This window comes from Rhipicephalus microplus, chromosome 6 (assembly GCF_043290135.1).
Source record: "Rhipicephalus microplus isolate Deutch F79 chromosome 6, USDA_Rmic, whole genome shotgun sequence".
Classification (NCBI taxonomy): Eukaryota; Metazoa; Arthropoda; class Arachnida; order Ixodida; family Ixodidae; genus Rhipicephalus; species Rhipicephalus microplus.
In genome coordinates this window covers 113,145,255-113,153,806 of record NC_134705.1, presented here as the reverse complement: position 1 = coordinate 113,153,806, position 8,552 = coordinate 113,145,255, and the positions used below count along the sequence as shown (strand labels likewise).

The 8,552-nt window shown below is 42.6% G+C and overlaps 1 long non-coding RNA gene across 1 annotated transcript; it reads left to right on the top strand.

Annotated features, from left to right (window-relative positions):
* Nucleotides 1-6,103: 6,103 nt before the first annotated feature.
* On the top strand, nt 6,104-7,041 carry LOC119186317 (uncharacterized). Its single transcript, XR_005111683.2, has 2 exons — nt 6,104-6,201; nt 6,788-7,041. It is a non-coding gene; the product is annotated as an uncharacterized LOC119186317 (long non-coding RNA).
* Nucleotides 7,042-8,552: the final 1,511 nt, after the last annotated feature.

The window sequence follows — 8,552 nt, the reverse complement described above, 5'->3', positions numbered from 1 at the left end:
GAGAAAATTATCATGGTAGGTCACCAATAGGAGGGTGGTGTTATACCGGTGTAGAAAGAAGTTCCATGCTTTTGTCGCCTGGGTCTTCGCTTTATAGGGAATGCATATTTCACCGTAAACGATTACATTGACTTCTTGTTCTTGCAAGACAACTGCTTCTTGATATCTTGCCTTCGTCGATATAAACAAGAGCTTATCCGATACAGTTCACATTTATTATGAAGGCAGCGTCATTTACGGTCCACATATTAACGTCCGCTTATCGAAAACGAATAATACAATTAGGTTTCAGTCTCATTGACCTTCCGTGTCAACGGTAGCATCGTTGACCCTATCACTTCAAATATGACGGCCACCCTCGGCAGAGCCGTAGCACTTCAAACTGCTCTTCTGCATCAACGGAAGCTGGCTGTGCGGTGGAGTACGGCAGCAGTGACAAGATGATCACGATGCAGGCGTAGATGAATATCAGCATAAGGCAGGCTGCGATGGCAGAGACGCAGTAGGTGCAGGCGTGTCATTCGCGAACTCATGCCGCCGCCAGGAGTCGCTGGCTGGTAGCGTTCTTCTTGGGGACGGTGCTGCTTGGAGGCTTGGAAGATGCCAGGGCCTTCCACGTCATCTTGACAGCGAGGCCTGCGAGACCAGCGGTATGATAGAAAGCCGGTGTCTTCACGGAGGAGCAGTGCTCGATCCAGACCTGTATGTGTCCCGCCAGCGCAGCCGCCTTTTTTCTGACTGGTAGCAATGGTATCCGCCATGGCTGTCCGCAAAAAAAAGAGCAAAACGTTAGCATCACTTTAGCAGTACTGAATTGGTTATTAAGGAACTAAAGATAAAGGCATGAGATAGAGCTGGTTGGTAATTTATTTCAAGAATCAGCGCACTAGCCGAAAATGCTACCTCAACACTAAGACCATCAGCAACGCCACAATAAGGGAACAGGAACACACGCTTGTCCTTCAACACTTCTTGTTTGCCTGTTGTCCGATGCAGCACTGTTTTATTGCGATACCGATTATATGTAGCATAGAGACAAACTTTTTTCTGTCGTCGCCACCACCACGCCATCACCATCACGTTGTTCATTGAATTTTGCATCGATAACAACCTTTATGAATAGTGGATTTTATTGTTTCTGAGGTTTACCAGCCCGTAACCACAACGTAATTAGACGGACGCTGCAGTGGAAGGCTCTGGAAATTTCAATGCCCTGGGGTTCTTCAAGGTGCACCTTAACCTACATGGGCCTCTACCATTTCGCCTCCCTCGAAATGTTATGGCCGCAGCAGAGAACAAACCCTCGAAACTTGATTGGCTGTGCAGCCGAGCTCCGTAACCACTCCATCATCGCGATGGCCAACATAGGCTTTTCAAAGCTCTCAATAAAAATGATTGCAATAGTTACCCATTCTAGTCATCGCCGGAACAAAAGCGGGGAAACGGGTCTGTCATCAGTTTGCTCATCTGAGGTGCTGCACGAGTGGCAAAATCTAAGTCGGTCAGACTGGATGCGTCAACATTAAGTTTAAGAAAGCATGCCAATCCTTTGACGGTAAGAGTGTTGTTCCGATCTCCCAGCAACATGGTAAAACGGCGTGGTGTTCGCTGAGGCATATATTTTAAGAGAACAATATTTACACAAGACCACCTACGATTTCGCAATCTGGAGATCACATTTGGTTCACAAACCCTTTTAGTTACGTGTGAGCTTTCATCATCCGTATATTGTAAGTTATAATAAGTTGGCAGCCTAAAAATGATAAAGTACAAGTATCAATTATTCAGAATTAAATATTCCAGAAATATATATGTGTCTCAACGTAAAATTGAAATAAAGAACAGCTCGTATTTGTATTGTGATGGTGGTTGAACGTGCACGGTGTTTATTCTTGAAGATTGCCTACTCTCTACGCACTAGGTCATTTTATAAATTCAGCACACGGTTGCTCGTGATTTAATCATTTTTGGTGTTTGACGTACCGAAACCATGATATGGTAATTATAAATGCTGTAGTAGAGGGATACAGAAATTTGGAACACCTGGGGTTCTGCAGGGTGCACCCAAATCAAAGTACACAATACATTTACGCCTCCATCGAGAATATGGCCGCCTTGGTGGGATTCTATACCGGGATCTGCGGGTCAGCAGTTGAGTGCCATACCCACTAGGTTACTGCAGCTGCTGTTGCTTGTGCTTTCCGTGAACTATATCATCAACTGCCACTAAAGACGAGAAAATGCGGGAAAAGATCGACGCTCGAAGAGCTTAATGCTCTTGAAGAAGGGTAGCTGCTACAGCCAACGCTTCGGCGAGTGTTCTAGATGTGAAGCAGCTCTTTCACTAGCCTGTGTAATGCTGTCCCTCCGTACACCCCCCACGCATGCTCACGTCTCGCATCTCGTGCACGCCCAGGAAGGCACCCGCAAACCTGTCGCTCCCCTTCCCTCTCTAGCCTAGCAAGGACGATGCAGGCAGCGTCTGCTAGTAAAAAAACCGACTGCTCGCTCTGCACAACCGTTCACTGGCCACCTCTTATATGTAGGCACTGAATCGTGCGTTCGTGATTCAGTCAAGGGCATCTTTACATGGCTTTCGCTTGAATAGCGCCAGCGTCAACACCACCGCAAGTGTAAGCGTTAGCGCCCGCTGCTTCGCATCTACACATGGTTCCCTTCAGCGGAAAATGGTTGAAGTTTTTTTATTCACTACGGAAACTGAAGAAGAGAAGACACCTTGTCGATGCTTCATTTGGCTTCTGCATGACGCGCTGCTCTAATAACATTCGTTTCCAGTACAGTGTGATCGGATAAGTGTCGCTCTGGTATATTCTTCCAGAAGGCATGGCGCTGCCAATGAGGGCCTTGAAAACCAGACAAGAATTTGAAATACCTCCACCGTAGGTCTGCTTCCCACCTCTAAACCGGCTCTGCGCGTTGTGGGCTTCACCATTTGGCAACCTCTGAACTCCGAGATGGGGACCATGGTGTTCGCCATGGCGTTGACGTAGCGTCACTCTCAGCAAGTGAGCAAACCGCCGGAAAAGACAGTCGCACTAGTGGTAGGAAAAGCCAAATGAAGATGAAGATTATGACGATGATGATTGTCTGCTTATGGTACTTACCTACAAGGTGGGATTGGGCAAGAACCAGGCCGCAGGAGGTATAAGGAAAAAAGCTATGAAGCTTTAAAGTATGCAAATTTAGAATGAAAATAAAACATTGAATGAATGAAATGGAGAAAGCGGTCAGACTATCTTACGGGGCTGGAACTAGCTTGAGTGTCGCTTGCTGACTTGCTGGCTCCTGAATATGCTTGTTCCTAAAACCTGAGTGTTTTTTACATGTGCACCTGAATTCAAATACATGAGTGCCCCTTCCACCTTGGCCCCATCGGAACGCTTCCACCGTAGCCGGGAATCTAAATCGCGCCATCGGGCTTGGCCCACCAATTTTTATGACTCCCTAGATCAGTGTTACAACGTATACTAATTAGGCAACGTGACGGATGAATGTTTCATTGACTGATTCCGATAGTGCGCAGACAACAATCGGGGCGAAATGAGTTTCAGCAGACGAACTGCAAATGGGGATTTTCTGATTCACAGCTGTTTCATTTTTGTTCCTAGTTATTTCAATTTTAAAATCGTACGCTGCTTTTTTTGCCAGTCTGCAGGCATTATCTTTACGACTTATAAACAGACTTGGAACAGATGTGCCTCGTTGCACGAACGCTAAGTCCGAATAACTGGAAAAGTAAAAGTTGTGAGCGCTGAATTCGTGGCAAGCTCATTATGCTCATTTTATTCGCCAAAAGAAAGTGAACAAGAGTGTGTCCGCAAGTATTTGAACTGGTAGTGACTATCAGGGACTAAATCAGCGAGTTTACTTGAATATACAAAATTTAATCAAACATCCACAGATAGAATGACAGAAGGCCGATCAACCTGGATTCTTTCACTTGCGACTCTTGCTACCGTCTGGTGAGTATAGGCAAAATAAATAATAAGACGACTGGAATGTACGAAAGAGTTTAAAACAAATTTGTTATGCTGCAAGCATCCCGGCAACGTACTTTTTGGGATTCCTAAACAACTTTCCTTGTATGAGTTATGTGATTTCTAAAAAAATGGGCACACCGTGAAAGGTGACGGCCTACAACTTTTTCCTATAACCTACCCTAGAGTCAATTTTTTGAAAGTAATTGAAAATTTGGTGCTAATTAGTCACTTCATTATACTTTAAGCTCCAACCTCATTGTATATCTCATCAACGAAAACGACAGCAGCCTTACTGCTGTAGTAATTTTAACCAAACCTCCTATTGTCAAAAAAGCACCTTCAATGTAGAGCCCTTTTCACAAATGAGCTTCATCTTTATCGCTAGTTTGCATTGTTCTTTCATCATCTTTAATTCGCGGTACCGACAATATATTTATAAGGAGGGCCAAGGATAATCTCAGCTATTCTGATGACTGTGCTTGTAAATGCTAGTCACAGCTATTTAAAAAAGCACAATACACAAAACTGGCATGCAAAACTAGAAATAAGGAAAAGACCTGTTTTAAATGCGATCCTGCAGCCTATACTATTAAAAGCGAAACTGACGATGTTTTAAAATTCAATAAAATCTCTTTTTTTCACTTAAGAAGGGCTATTTCCAATAAAATATGAGAACTGTCTCATCTCGAGAATTTATTCTGAATACTATCCGATTCTCAGCCAATTCCCCAGCGTGGGAGTGTGTGCCACTGTCAAAGTTCTACTCTACTCAACTCCTTTCGAATCCGGCAGGGATGAAATTGTTCTAACTCGCTCCAAAACTTCTTTATTTCTATGTTTAGGTGCTTCACCTTTCTTTGAGAGAACGCAAACTTATATTAAAGGGAAATTGACGCACTTCATTAAAATTGGCATTGGAGTTATAGAATCGCCGTTCCATATCTGCTGAATTCGAAAACAAATTCTAGCGTTCGCAAAATTTAACTGATATGTCATTTTGGGCAAAATAATCACGGCAGTGGTCACACTGTGGCGTATATTCGGTATGCCGCACCGTTTGCAACAGCGACGCTTTTGGAGTGTGGCCTCCGCGATCATCTACGGCAACGGCACCCAGGAGGAGTTGGTCACGGAGTCCACGGTTGAGTATTCGAGACTCATACTCGCATTGCGCTCCGCTGCTTGTCATTACGGCTCATATTGTAATGCATCTCTCTATACTCTCTATACTTACTTAAGCCTCTCTATGCCTGAGGTACACCAACAGCGCTCTGGCACTTAAAATCAGTGAGTCGTGGAACCTCCTCTCAAAGTGCAACGTGGCTCCGCCAACGAATCTTAGGATCCCGTTGTTTTCATTGAGTAATGTCCACGACCAAACTTTCGGTACGCTCAAGTGGGTGAAGATGAACTCTTCTTTCACTTATTGTATTCCTCTTGTTGAAACTATTGAGGAAATGATTACGCCTTCGTCGAAAATAGTGCCTGTCCTTGTTAACTACGAAGCTTTACGGCCGTGGCGGTCGCATCTGAAAGGGTAGATGCCCGTTTACTGTGTGGTGTCAGCGCACGGTGAAAACACGATATTATTATTATTATTATTATTATTAATATTATTATTATTATTATTATTATTATTATTATTATTATTATTATTATTATTATTATTATTATTATTATTATTATTATTATTATTATTATTATTATTATTATTATTATTATTATTATTATTATTATTATTATTATTATTATTATTATTAAGCTTTACGGAAATAGAGTATGACCCCACCTTTCTATCAGTTTTCCATGACACAACAAGCCATCATTACAGAATACTGAAACCACTGCCTACTTTAAAGAATTATCTTCCACATGTACTTACATTCCCTCAAAATAACGTAGGCTTTTTCAACGGCTGAAAGAAAACCTCAAAACGTAGAAATGTTGTAGTATTTTCTATTCGGAAGAAGTTAGAGCTGTTACTGGAGAACAAAATGTTTTTATGCAAAGAAAACTTACTTCGATTTCAACGGCAGCAGTAGATGTAATAAGCGGAGTGGAAAATAAGTTTTAAGGTGTTCTTTTTCTTTCTCTTCGTTTCAGTGTGGAAGCTAAACCCCAAAAAGTTACGCCAAGAGTAAACTACGACTTCACACGATACACAGCGAGGCCCATCAACAAAGAATACTGCAGGAGCTTTGTAAGCTTATTGGCTTCGAAATTGCGTCTTCTCGCACAGAATTTACGGCATCATGCTTCTAAGCTTTGTGAAATATAAATTACGCTATTTCGCATGCTCAACTGAACAGTGTCACAAAACTCGGCGTCCTGGGGGACTAATGATCAGTTTTGATGCCCTGTACATATTTTTTAGTTGAACATAAATCAGAACAGATAGACTTTTTACATGATCTGAAATCCCGATGTACTACTACCAGGAGATGTAGACTACAATAACATCCGTGAAAAATCGTCATAGGGCCCTGAATTAAACAGTTCTGAAAATTCCCGGCACATTCAACAATTACAAAACTGGTGCGACCGGGTGAAGGCTTGGGACAGGCATTGCGCCCCTTAGATAATGAAGGCGGGAGTTGGTCTGCCCTCTCATGTGCACAAGCCTGTGGATGTGGGGATGTGACAATTGTATTTCAAACGACTTTTGCATTCATCTATAGTGCAACCGACTGTTGCAGCCTCTATAAAATTAACACTTGCAATACGTCGATTTATGCGTAAATCCGGATTGTGCGAAACTTTATTTGTTTTGGTTTTTTCATTCACAGGTTTGCGAATTCGATATATGCCCGGGTGGCTGCGTTTGTCCCACAGGATTCAAAAGAATTTTCACCTTTGACATCCTTCACTGTGAGCTGGCGTGAATGTATGCGTGTGCACAAATCAGTTGAGGTGTTGGTGACAATTGGCGTATGTCCTTGAGTTAATAAGGCATCGGTTATGATGTCATTCAGAGATGGCCACAATTGGCAATAAAGATTACCGATGACCATTGTCCGTGCTGGCAGTTATCAGTGTACAGTGACTGTTTCTTTTTTTGTACCTTGAGCCTTTCCTTTGCTGGACACTAGTTCACCAACAAAGCATTTCAGCCGGAACCAATTGGACCTGATCTTGTACTGTCACTACTCCTTGAAAATATTTAGCGTTTTGTTTTAAATTTACACACCAAAAAACCTAGCACATGATGCTGTGAAAATGTGTACAGTGAAACAGTGTCATGCTAGTTGATGGTGTTTTTTATCGACGCGGACCAACCGGTTATGTATCGGGTGTTTCAAGAAATGCGTCCGAGATACAAAAAAATGAAAAATGTTATGTTTGTTTTATGTCTTCACGATGAACTCTTTCGTACCTGCAGACATCTTCACAGAGCTAATGACTCCGTTTTGTGGCAGTAGGTGAAATCGTTCAGTTATTGACTTCTTAATTAGAGAAGTAAGTGGTTATGTCGAATGGAAGAATTGAAGTTTTCCATTGCCTTAACCCATGGTTGCACCGACTGCTCAAACACTCCTAGAGTGTCCACAATTGCTATCGCGAAAAAACCTCGCTGAGTTTCTCACAGTGTACTGCACTCATTGACGTATAACACAATCAAGACAAGGTTTGTCATTGTTTCGTATGTAATAGCTTATAGCAATAAACTGCAAGAAGCAGCTTGTGACTTTTGCGTCTGTGTTCCGGGCAGTATTCACACGCTGGAAATTGGACACAACCCAAAGCCATTGTGTTTTTGTGCTCGATTGGCTTTGCGTAATCACAGCGGCGCCGCAAACCAGCTTACGGTACCCTCGTATGACGGCTCAAGTCATCGAACGGATGTTCTACGCTATGTTCTAAAGAAAATAGAGTGAATTTTTAAGAGAGGCTCTTGCGCGCGTGTGTGTGTTTGTGGGTGCGTGCATGTGTGCTTACGCGTGGTGTGTGTGTGTGGGCTTGTGCGTGTGAGACATTCAAACGAATCAATTATGAATTCCCGCCAGGCAAGGCTATAGAGGACGTTAGTTGTGGTATGTCGTATTGTGCTTTAATAGTGACGTAAACTGAAACTGAATAATTCTGGACAAGAAATCATTTCTGTCGGTAGTATCCGATCCACAACCACCGCATTACACCTCGGATCTCCTACCAATGAGCTAGGATGAATGATGTTTTCTTGTCGACCTCTTCGGCTATTTCTGTATATGTAATGAGTCTAATGGCAGTGAGTGTAAGCCAGCGCCCATCATAGCCCAGCCTTCTTGCCAGATGTCGTCACGTGATCTGCGAGCGCAGTTTATTTCGCATGATATATGAACACATAAATATCAATAACAAATATCTATAACCCTTAAAACGTGGTTACGTATAAGCATATAGGCGAAATGTTAGTTGTTCAGGCGACACACATTGTCTTAGATTTTCAGACATTCATTTTCGTAAAACCAATTTTTCGCCGGTTGAATGCAGCTAAAATGTAAACTTAACCAGAACAAGCTCAGTGCATTCTTTAGTAGTTTCACTAGAATTGACAGTCTTCATCTCAGTCAC